Source organism: Dromiciops gliroides, chromosome 2, assembly GCF_019393635.1.
Source record: "Dromiciops gliroides isolate mDroGli1 chromosome 2, mDroGli1.pri, whole genome shotgun sequence".
Taxonomy (NCBI): Eukaryota; Metazoa; Chordata; class Mammalia; order Microbiotheria; family Microbiotheriidae; genus Dromiciops; species Dromiciops gliroides.
This window is the reverse complement of record NC_057862.1, coordinates 147,113,569-147,125,688: the sequence shown is the minus strand read 5'-3', so window position 1 is coordinate 147,125,688 and position 12,120 is coordinate 147,113,569. Positions and strand designations below refer to the sequence as shown.

General features: G+C 36.7%; 1 protein-coding gene across 1 annotated transcript in view; it reads left to right on the top strand.

Moving 5' to 3' along the window:
- Positions 1-12,120, top strand: part of HERC1 (HECT and RLD domain containing E3 ubiquitin protein ligase family member 1) — a 219,291-nt gene that overhangs the window by 1,188 nt on the left and 205,983 nt on the right.

Genomic DNA, 12,120 nt, shown 5'->3' with positions numbered 1-12,120 from the left:
ACAGCATTTAAAACGTTAAAAAAATATGGCCCTTGATTATTGACACTCCAGGGTCCTCTGTTTGATTCCTTGCCATTTGAATATTTACCAAAAATGCCTTTTCTTTTCTTTTTTTTTTAAAGAGTTGACAGAGACTCCCCCACCCATTCTGGTTAAAATTGTGTTTGCTTGTTCACCATCATGACTGGGCTCTCTTTCTTCACTATCTTTTCATTTTAACCCTCCCTGTTCCAATTGATTCTTGGCTGTATGGTTTTTTAATGTATTTTTTCTATTCTGTATTTGGATTTAGTACATATAAGGTTCTCTCCTCCCACCCCCATTTCTGTCTGGTATTGAAAATGAACAGGGTTTTTTAAAATAGAAGGAACTCTTGATAGATTACTCATAGAGGGGAAAAACACCTTATCTGAAGAGTTTTTACAAAATTGATTACCAGTATTTTTGTACTGCAAGGTGTTACGTTGTATTGCTAGTTTAGAAATGCTTTTAGGGATTTGGGGGATTAGAAGAAGGGTGTGAATGTGACAGTCTGATTATTTATAGTGTACACATGTATACATAAACCTTGGGATTTAATAAAGGACAAAAAACCCCACTAATGTAATATTTCCCCAGTCATGTGACAGTCATTTCATGTTGAAATGAATTTACTAGGGAGGTTGGGAGTCTGGAGTTAAAAAAATGGTATAGTTTCTAATGTCTTGGATAATTGTAAGTGGATGAATTAAATGACCTCCTAAGGTCCTTGAGTTGCTTTGATTTTTGTGCATCTTATGATTACCATTGCTTTGCCTTTTAAGTTTCCACATATGCTATTTGCATATGATAACTGTAAACTGTTCATTTTTATCTAGGTATTAATCTATTTTATGCTCACATAATTCTGGTATGTAGAAGAGTAGACAAATACATGAGTATTTTAATCGAATATAAAATTATCTTTAAAATAAAATTAGAGAAAACCTTAGAGAGTTTAGTATGTTTTTTGCTAGTTTGGGGGTAGGAATGTTTCATTTTAGTGGCATATTAAAATTCTGTTTTTCTAAACATTTGTTTAGACAACAGACAACTCAATGTAAAAGAATAGTCACAAAAATATCTCAGAATTTAGATTTTTGAGACTTAAATGACAGAAAAACTTGGAATATCATTGTCGTGGGGAAGAATTTAGTGTTAGGATAAAAAAAATTCCCCACAATAGCAGATGTCTGTTGTATTATGTTACAAACTTTAATTTCATAGTTGTGTAACTACATTCTAATTGGAAAGCAAATTCTCCATAATTATGTTTAGTTTCCTTAAAAGAACTTTTATAGTAAATAAAGGCAAAATGCCAGTCTGCATCAGTGGAGGGTTTTTCCCCATTGGAACTTTACTGATGGGGATATACTGACAAAATTATTTGAGACTTTATTTGCCCCATTAATGAAAAATCGTGGTTGTAAGGCTGCATGGGATAGGTGATTTGTTCTTCTTGCCCTTGCTTATTTTTCCTGATATAGATTAACATTAGAATGTAAGAAAATCCCATACTGAGTCCCTTGAAGTACCAGGAACTTAAATAAAATTCCAGATAAGATCCCTGATTCTACTTCTGTATTTTTCTTTGTTCAGATAATCGATTTTAAAATATGCTGTATAATGAATGCAGTGATAATAGGTTCCTGCATTATTGTCATGCTCTTTTATTATAGAAAGGAAATTTCAAAACTTTGTTTACTAATAATGTTCTAATACATATGGGTTATGTGTTTAGTGAAATGATCAGTAAAATATGAATGCAATTTGCTGGCTAGTTGTGGTTGTTCATTCAGTACCATTAAGTTCAACAAGACCATAACAGTGATTGAAAATTCTTGTGCTTTAAAATGCTTGTGGAGGTTAAACAGGAAAATGTAAAATTATTGCTAAAACCACTTTCCCTGTGGTTTGCATAGGGCCTGTTGGTGTGTTTGTGCTTGGAACAATATGAATTATAGCTGTGTATTCATAACCCAACAAATTTCCATGAAAGATACAAGACAGTACTCTTGAAGGTGGAACTTAAGAACTCAAAATTTTGGATCCAAACAAATCATTCCATCACATTTTAGTGGCAAAATGAAACAACTCCAACATGAGAAATAATTCCATTTGATAATGTGGCATAGCAGAAATAATACTGTACAGTGTTTGAGGAGCCATTAGTCCCACCCTTTATTAGCTGTGTGACCTTGCCTCATTGACAAAATGAGGGTGATAATTCTTATCTGCTTGAAGACACTAGGCTGAATCCAGTGATCTTTTGAATTATCGATTCCATGATAACTCTCTGTCTTATCAATATAACTTAGAACTGTAATTTTCAGCTTGGAAAGGGACTGATATATCAAATAGTGACTCCCCACCTTTGGGTTGTGAGGATGAATCCATATATACGAATCAAATAAGCAAGCAAATATATTTCTTTTTTTTTTTAATTTTTAAAAAAATTTTTTTAATTTTTTTTAAATAATAGAATTTTATTTTCCAAAATATATGTAAAAACAAATTTTAACATCAATTTAAAAAAAAAATTGTTCCAACTTCTCTTCCTCCTCTATTCCCACCCCCACCCAGCAAATATATTTCAATAAGTTGAATAAATGTCTTAAATTTATATCACTTTTTTCCTGTGTTGCTGCATTTGTGATCAATACAATTTAAATTCATCTAAAAGCATTATTGAATTCATAGATTATACACTTTTTCAGTTGCCAGAAACGAATATTTTAGTTCCTATTCAGGGGGTCTGAGAAATGTTTTGAGCTTAAAAAGTCCTTATTATTGAAAAAGGTTGGCAAATCACTGAATTGGTTTTCTGCAACCCAGGTTTCCTTGAAAAAAGGGTGCTTTAGAAAGATGAATCTGGCAGTGTTGTTCAGGAATGGATTCTGCTTAAAGGCAGGTGCTGGACATGCATTCCGTAAGTGAATGGGCCCTCTGATCTTGGGGCAAAGAGAGAAAGCTTTCCCTCTCTCCCCAGAAGTTCCCTTAGGGTGGGTCAGCATGTGCAGTGGAAAGAGCACTTCTCTGCAGTAAGAGGACTTTAACAAAACCTGCTGCTGATACATACTACCTGTGTGATGATGGCTCTGCTCACTTCATCTACCTTGCCTTACTTCCTCATCTGTAAAATTGGGAAGGAGGTTGGGCTAAATGGCCTCTGACATTCCTTCCAACTCTAAATCCAAGATCCTGTGATCTTGCAACTTAGTAAGAAGTTAGTAAATAGAATTAAATTTTGAGCTAGTCTGCTCTGAAATATGGAGGAGAGAAGAGCGAGTACTTTAACCCAATTTAACTACTCTCCTTTTAGGACTCTCATGTGGCCATAGAAATTGTTTTGCTCCACTGATCCCTTTTCATTTGGTAAGACTTGAATTTGGTGGTTGTGGCCTGATTGGTTATTATTATTTGCCAGTTCTAGGAGTTTGCATTGGTGGGGAATAGTCAGGAGAGGCTGCAAGCTGTCTACTAATTCTTGTTTGGGTGCAACGACTGTTAAGATTTTTGTTTTTATATTCCTTTTGTTTCCAGGCAGTGCCTAGTGCATTAGTAGGTACTTTTGTTGATTAAGTAGGGCTCCCTATTGACTCTCTCTGTTTTACTTTGATTTTTGTTTCTATACTAGCATACTGTGTTTTTTGTACATGGTGTTAGTGCCCAGCTTTTCTGGGATCCCTTTCAGAGGTGTACATAAGACTCAGTGGATGAAAAGACTGCTTAGGCACATCACAAAGATTAGTGCCCTTGGTGTGAAACAAGCTAAAAGTGAGATTTATTTAGTTTATGTAAAATAGACTTTTTTAATGTTTCAAAACAAACTTGATACATTCCATAGTACAGTTTTTGGATTGGCAGTTGCAGAATAAATGTGATCGTTTAGTCCATTTTAAAGATACAGAGATAACAGGCACATAGAGGTTATGAAATTTTTGTATCCAGCATTTTTAACATAGGATTATTTATTGCTCTAGAGCTGGAAGACATTTTAGGTACTTTATTGCACATAGTAATTATGCTAGGCAAAGCAAAGGAAAAAAATCACTTTGAATTAAAGTTTGTGGGTTGTATTGTTATTTTTTGTGCCTAGCATAGTGCTTGGCATTTTGTAGGCACTTAATAGATACTTGTTGATTGATTGTATATAAAATAGTTTGGAATTATATTTGGTATACCCTCTATGCTGCTTTGGGGCAGCTAAGTGGTGCAGTGGCTGTATAGAGAGAGCACTGGGCCAGGAGTCGGGAAGACCTGAGTTCAAATCCCATCTCAGACACTTAGTAGTCTAGTGATCCTGGGCAAGTCACAACTGTGTTTGCCTTAGTTTCCTTATCTGTCAAATGAACTGGGGAAGGAAATGGCAAACCACCACATGTCTGCCAAGAAAACCCCAACTGGGGTCAGAAGAGTCAGACATGACTGAAATGACTGAACAACAACAAATTATGCCACTCTAATCAGTTTTTCTTTCTTTATCAGAACTCTAGATAGATTTACCCCAGTGTCTTCTGTGACATTTCCTCCAAACTCCAACTTGTTTTACATTTGGTGTGCTGTAGGAGAATTTGTATTAGTGTGCTTTCTCTCCCCAAATATCATTTGGATCTCTCCTTTATCCCATCAGTTCCTGTTTTGTATTACACTAACCTCTTCTCACCAGCAAATCTTCGATAAAATACAGGCTCTTTGAGAGCAGGAATCGTGTCATTTTTGGCTTTTTGTCCCAAGTACCTGGCACAGGTCTTTGCACGTAGGAGCTTTATAAATGTTTTTCTGAAATGAGGGAAGAGTGCTTTTTCCCCATCAGACAGTGGTTTGGGGTATGTTCTGGGGCTTAGGATCCTGTAGTTTTATATGGTTCATCTTAAATAAAAAATTTTGCCAATAACTTAAACATTCCAGTGTCTACTGTGTGCCTGGCATTATACTAGATGCTTAGGGCTACAATGACAATAATGTAACACTCCTGCCCTAATATTGGACCTAATATTTTCCTGTGGAAAATATAAGAGGCAACAGATGGAAAACATAACTTCTTTTGGCCTTGACCCAAGATTTTATTGGTGTGGGGAGCTTATGCTAGGGAAATTCACTTTATCAGTGTAGATTGGGCAACAGTTCTGTAATTTCAACTGCAATTTAAGAGAATTACTTGGGAGATTGAGAGGTTTAGTGACTTGCTTATGATTATTATATATAGCCAGGTTGAGTGAGACAACTTGAATCTAGGTCTTCTGGGTTCTCAGACTGGCTCCCAATTTACTAGATCACACTGCCTTTCAAATATAAATTATATACAAGGTAAATTCACAGGGAGAGTGGAATAGTAAATGAGAGCATGAGGAAAGGTCTCATCAAAAGTGGTGCTTGAACTGAACCTTGATGGATTCTAGGATTCTGAGAGGTAGAAATAAGGAGAAAGCACACCAGCAATGGAGGCTAGCCTTTACAAAGATAGGGGTGCCGTAGACAGCGTGTTGAGTTCAGAGAACAGCCAGCAAAGTTAGGTTAGAGTAGTGCATGTGGGTAAAGAGGAGTAATGAAATAAGCATAGAAGAGTATGTGGGAGCCAGACTATGGAGAATCTCCCACCCCCCTTTTATTGAAAAATTTCTAATTGCTTTTTTTGACATCTACATTACCAATAAATGCCTTATAACAGTGTATGAAGATGATGAAAAATCCCCCATTCAAAAAAACTAACCAACATCGAATTTGACTGTAACATGCTATATTTTATATACATAGTCAGTCCCTCATCCCTATAATGAAGGGAGAGAAGGTGGTACATTCTCATATTTCTTCTTTGGGGCCAGACTTGGTCCTTGGTCACTGTTATTCTACAACATTCAGTTTAGATTTTTTTGGTTTTTCTTTCCATTTACATTGTTGTACATATTTTTTCTTGGTTCTGTTTCCTTTTATCAGTTTTGTATAAGTCTTCCTATATAGTCTTCCTCTGTATTTTTTATGTATCTTTAATTTAAATTTTTAAAATTATGAACTCAGTATAAAAAAATGAATATTTCAGTATACAGAAGAGTATTATGTAGAGTTAGTTTTCTTTTTAAAAAGTATATATTAAATTTGACAGGATGATAACAGAATTGTCCTGCTTGTTTTATCTTGAACTTCCTAAGGTTTTTTCCTTCATTTGTAGGATTTTAAAATGTTTCATTGATATATGTTTTTGTTTTGTTTTTTGGTTTTGTTTTGTTTTTTTGTGAGGCAGTTGGGGTTAAGTGACTTGCCCAGGGTCACACAGCTAGTAAGTGTTAAGTGTCTGAGGCCAGATTTGAACTCGGGTACTCCTGACTCCAGGGCCGGTGCTCTATCCACTGCGCAACCTAGCTGCCCCTCATTGATATATATTTTTAAAAATTTCTCTTTTTAAGGTGTAGCTCGGTGGCACAGTTGATAGAGTGCTGGGCCTGGAGTCAGGAATATTGAGTTCACCCTCAGTGTGACCTTGGGCAAATCACTTAACTTCTATTTGCCTCAGTTTCCTCATCTATAAAATGAGAATAATGATTGTGAAGATAAGGATTGTGAGATAAGGATTGTGAAGATCAAATGAGATAACAGTTGTAAAGCTCTTAGCATAATACCTGGGCTATAGTAGATACTATATAAATACTTGTTCAGTTGTGTCTGACTTGTGACCCCATTTGGGGTTTTCTTGGCAAAGATACTGTAGTGATTTGTCATTTCATTCTTCAGCTCATTTGACAGATGAGGAAACTGAGGCAAACAGAATTAAGTGACTTGCCCAGGCACACAGCTAGTAAGTGTCTGAGGCCATATTTGAACTCAAGAAGATGAGTCTTCCTGACTCTAGGCCTACCTGCCCATGTAAATGCTAGCTATTATTAATTTTTGCATCATTATCAAAACTACTTCCTCCCAGTCCTCCCTTTAGAAATCCTCTTTTGTAACAAATAAGTATAGTCAAACAGATTCACACATTGAATGTGTCAGAAAATAATCTGTCTCATTCAGCACTTCTAGTTCATCATACTTCTATTTCTCTCTTAGGAGGCTCCTATAGTTGGCCTGTTCATTTGGGTGGGAATAAGGGTGGTGGCTGTATGAATAGAGAGGGAATTCCGTGCATGTGAATTGTACAGGTCTTTGGGGAAAAATAGTGATATGGCAAATTTTTGAGATGCAAGTTATTGATAAGCTTCCCAAGCAGCATTTTATGAGAACACTGGCTTTGCAAAGTCTGTGATCTGAGATTGAATCCCAGCTCAGATATTTAACTAGCACAGTGATCCTGAGCAGATCATTAACCTTTCTGATCTTAGTTTCCTTGTTTGTAAAATTTTACTTGGTGCAGAAAGTAGGCTATAAGAAGATTGGAAAGGTAGGAGGAGGCTAGGTTACGAGGAGTTTTTCGCTCTAACGTTTAAAATCTAATGTGGGGTTGCCGTTTTTCTGCCCCCAGTGTGGGGGGAATACTAGCTAGGGTTTACTATAAGTTAGAAGCCTTAGCACCAGTTTTTAGTATTAAGTATTTATTAAAGAGTAAAGAGAGAACACACCTGGGTCAGAAAACCAAGAAAAAACCTCTCTCTCGTATAGCAGAGATGAAGGTTCAACCTGGCCTGCTTCTTCTCCCCAGTCCTCCACCACAAGGTTGTTTGGAACTTAACTGAGAGAGGAAACAGCCCTTCTTCTTCCTGCCTCCCTCCCCTGGAAGAGGCCATCTTTCAAGCTGATTGGTCAACATTACTCAAATCCCTTGGTTCACTGGACTTGAGGGTAGTCTCATTGAGTTCAAAGTCCTTAGCTTCTGTTGAGGGCCGGCCTGTTGTGGTTTCGATTTGATTAACTTTAAGTAGTTTAATCAGCAAAGTCAATCACTCTCAGTCTAACTTAATTCAGTGATCTAGATTAATTTCCTCTGGTTGGGGCCTTTGGGTGTTGACAGAAAGCCCATTATATCTTACAACTTCAAACAGAGGATTTTGCATTTGGTCCCGGAGGTGATAGGGAGCTTGGAGTTTGAGTAGAGTAGTGACATGGTTCCATCTGCTCTTTAGGGAAATCATTCTATTTAAGGCTGAATGAAAGATAGATTGGAATGAGGGGAGATGATACAAAGGAGACCCACTAACAAGCTTTTGCTGTAGCCCAAGTGTGAGGTGATAAGGGCCTACATTGGAGTGATGGTGGTGTCAAAAGTGAGAAGGGGTGACTTATTGGAAAGAAATGGACGGCTGTTAGCAAGGAATTGGATATGAGGGGTGAGAAATTTGTAGGGAGCTTGAGTAAGCTATTTAGCTTGCAAGCCTGAGGGACTGAGAGGATGGTGTTGCCCTCCACAGTAATAGAGAAAATAGGAGGTGAGGAGGGTTTAGGGGGATAGGAAATGAGATTGTTTTTGGACAGGTTTAGTTCAAAATGTCTACTGAACAACCAGTCTGAAAGGTAGTTGGAGATGCAAGATTAGAGATCAGCAGAGAATAATCCAAATAAAATATCCACTGCACCATCCAACTTTGAGTTGGAATGGATTTTTATACCTGTCAGTTCTTGAATAGCCGGTCACTTGTAGATTCAGCATGGGTAAAATTTGAAAGTGTTTACAGTTGTTTTCTTAATTACCTGCGTTACTGGTAGTCTATCTGATTCACTTGAGAGTGTTTAGTTTTCTTAATTATATATTCTCTGTTGACATTTGGTTTTTCAGTTTCTTGGTTGTTGTTTTTTAAAATCTCTGTGGATGTCATTTTGAAATTGAAACCTTTATCTGTGGTCCTGGGCAGCTATGATACAGGGTAGATCTGTTTATGCTGGTGCTTTGTATCAGTTCTAGAATCCAGCTGTTTATTTCCAGCAAAGAAGGAATTTCAAGGTGGAGGATTCAGGATGAGGAAATTTGATACTTTATGTCCCCTGAAAGTTTTCATGGTATAGCTTCATTATTTTATTTAAAATGAATTCTCTTTGAAATTGGGTTGATGCCCCTCAGTTAGGGAATGGCTGAACAAATTGTGGGATGAGATTAGGATGGAACACTATTGTACTGTAAGAAGTGATGAGCAGGATGCTATCAGAAGGATTTAAGAAAAATTCAGTCCATCTACAGAGAAAGAACTGATGGTATCTGAATACAGATTGAAGTTTAATTTTTTTGTTCTAATGTGGAAATGTTTTGCATGACTACACATATATAACACATTGAATTGCTTGAGTAATTAAGGAGGGGTGGAGAGGGAGGAAGAGAATTTGGAACACAAAATTTTAAAAAATTGATGTGAAAATTTGTTTTTACATGTAACTTGGGGAAAATTCTAAATAAATGAAAAAATAAAGTGAATTCTCAGAAAATAATACACTTCTATATTCCAATGTAAATTGAAATACAAAGTCCAAAGCCAAATATAAGCAAACTTTTAGATGATTTGTTACTTTGGAGTACCTATACCTTTACTCACTTCTATTCATTTGGGTAAACAAAAATCGATTAGATTCTATGTGATGGGGAAGTTAATAACATTAAAAACTTTGCTTTTTATTATTATGAACTTGACAAGCACCCCAAAATATAAATACAAAGAAAGAACGGTAAAAAAGGACATCGTGGGGCATCTAGGTGGTGCAGTGGATAAAGCACCGGCCCTGGATTCAGGAGTACCTGAGTTCAAATCCGGCCTCAGACACTTGACACTTACTAGCTGTGTGACCCTGGGCAAGTAACTTAACCCCAATTGCCTAAAAAAAAAAAAATTAAAAAAAAAAAGGACATTGTATGAACCCTGGAATTGATAACTTTTTGTGTGTGTGGGGCAATGAAGGTTAAGTGACTTGTCCAAGGTCACACAGCTAGTATGTGTCAAGTGTCCATTGCACCACCTAGCTGCCTCCAATAACTTTTTTTTTTAAGTGAGGCAATTGGGGTTAAGTGACTTGCCCAGGGTCACACAGCTAGTAAGTGTTAAGTGTCTGAGGCCGTATTTGAACTCAGGTCCTCCTGACTCCAGGGCTGGTGCTCTATCCACTGCTCCATCTAGCTGCCCCCCTCCAATAACTTTTTAAAAGAGTGAAGGTTATTGCATGGTATTCTAGAGGAATATGCTGCTTTATCATGGAGTCAGGAAACCAATAGTATTCTAGCCTCAGTTCTGTTGCTTAGTTACGTACCTTAGGCTATGTATTTCACTTCTTTGGGCTTCACTTTACATATTTTAGATGGTTAGATTAGATGATCACCAAGATTCCTTCTAGCTCTAATATTTTATGATAATGTTTGAAGGATTGGAAAGTTATTCAGGGTCTTCATTGTTCAACTCTGTTCAGTTCTTCTCTGATCCTATATATCAGACTGTGTACACTGTACATAGTATACATAGCTCTAGAAAACTTGAAATGGAACCCCTCCCCCAACCCCAAATAAAAACATGCATGTTTGCCATCTTGGCTTAGTATGTCTTGTTTATAGCAGGACAGATAATTGTTTTGGTTTAGAAATCTCTTTCCCCCTTCCCTCTCCCCTCCCCATTTAGAGTAAGAATGTATTTAGAAATGATGTAATATTATTTAAGGGCAAATGATGTCACAAACAAAAAACAAGTTTTAGAGGTGTAGGACTTAAAGTGAAGAATTATTAGCTTAATTGAAGCTTTGTACTTTCAGATACTCAAATGGATCTCTTATCTCATCATTGTGATTCTTTATTCTAAGGATCTAGATCACTACCCATCCACAGCTGCCTATCCTGTTGTTTTTTTTTCCAAGGCAATGTGGGTTAAGTGACTTGCCCAGGGTCACAGAGCTAGTAAGTGTCAAATGTTCAAGACCGGATTTGAACTCAGGTCCTCCTGAATCCAGGGCCAGTGCTTTATCCACTACGCCACCTAGCTGCCCCCTATCCTGTTGTTAATGTTCTATCTAGTTGCTACAGTTTACCCAATGTATTAGGTGTCTTTTATTCTTTTACATAAACAGTGTACTGTTGGAACATGTGAATTGTCTATTGCTTTTTTCTTAATATTAGTCAAATGATCCCCATCTATCTCCTTTGCCTCATCCATTTCCTTGATGTCATTTCTATACCTTTTTTTTTCCTTTCGTAATTCCTTGTTTGTAATGTGTTGCACCCTGCCAAGCTCAAAGTGCCTCCATTTTCTTTTGGGTGATCCACTGAAGAAAATATTTAAAAGATGGCCCTTTGCTTCTGGGAGAAACTGTGGGTCATTAAAATAACTTTGTATTTTTCCATAGGCAATTCAGCTGTTTTTCTTCCACTTCTTATTCAATTGTGATTACAAAATTCTTTTTCTCTAAGCACATCAATAATTGATGTTAGAATCCATATGTGACCCTAGGCAAGTCACCTCTTCACTTTCCTCATATGTAAAAGAAGGATAATAATAAGACCAGGATTGTTATGATGATAAAGGGAGATATCTGTAAAATGTTTTGCAAACCTACCCTTTGACCCAGCAGTACCCCTTTTGGGTCTTTTTCCCAAAGAGATCATAAAAAAGGGAAAAGGACCCACATGTACAAAAATATAGCTGGTCTTTTTGTGGTGGCAAGGAATTGGAAATTGAGGGGATGCCTATCAATTGGGGAATGGCTGAACAAGTTGTGGTATTTGAATGTAATGGAATACTATTGTGCTGTAAGAAACAATGAGCAGGCAGATTTCAGAGAAACCTGGAAGGACTTACATGAACTTGATGCTGAGTGAGATGAGCAGAAGGAGGAGAACATTGTACACAGTATCAACAACATTGTGTGTTGATCAATTGTGATAGACTTGACTCTTCTCAGCAATACAATGGTCCAAGATTTCCAAAGGACTCATGTTGGAAAATGCTCTCCAAATCCAGAAAAAAAGAACTATGGAATCTAGATGCAGATTGAACCATACTATTTATATATATTTTTTGAGGTTTTTCCCTTTTGCTCAGATTCTTCTTTCACAGCATGACTAATGCAGAAATATGTTTAATATGATAGTACATATATAACCTATATCAGATTGCTTGCTGTTTTGGGGAGGGACAGGAGGGAGGGAGAAAAATTTGAAACTAGAAATCTTATAAAAACAAATGTTGAAAACTATCTCTACATGTAACT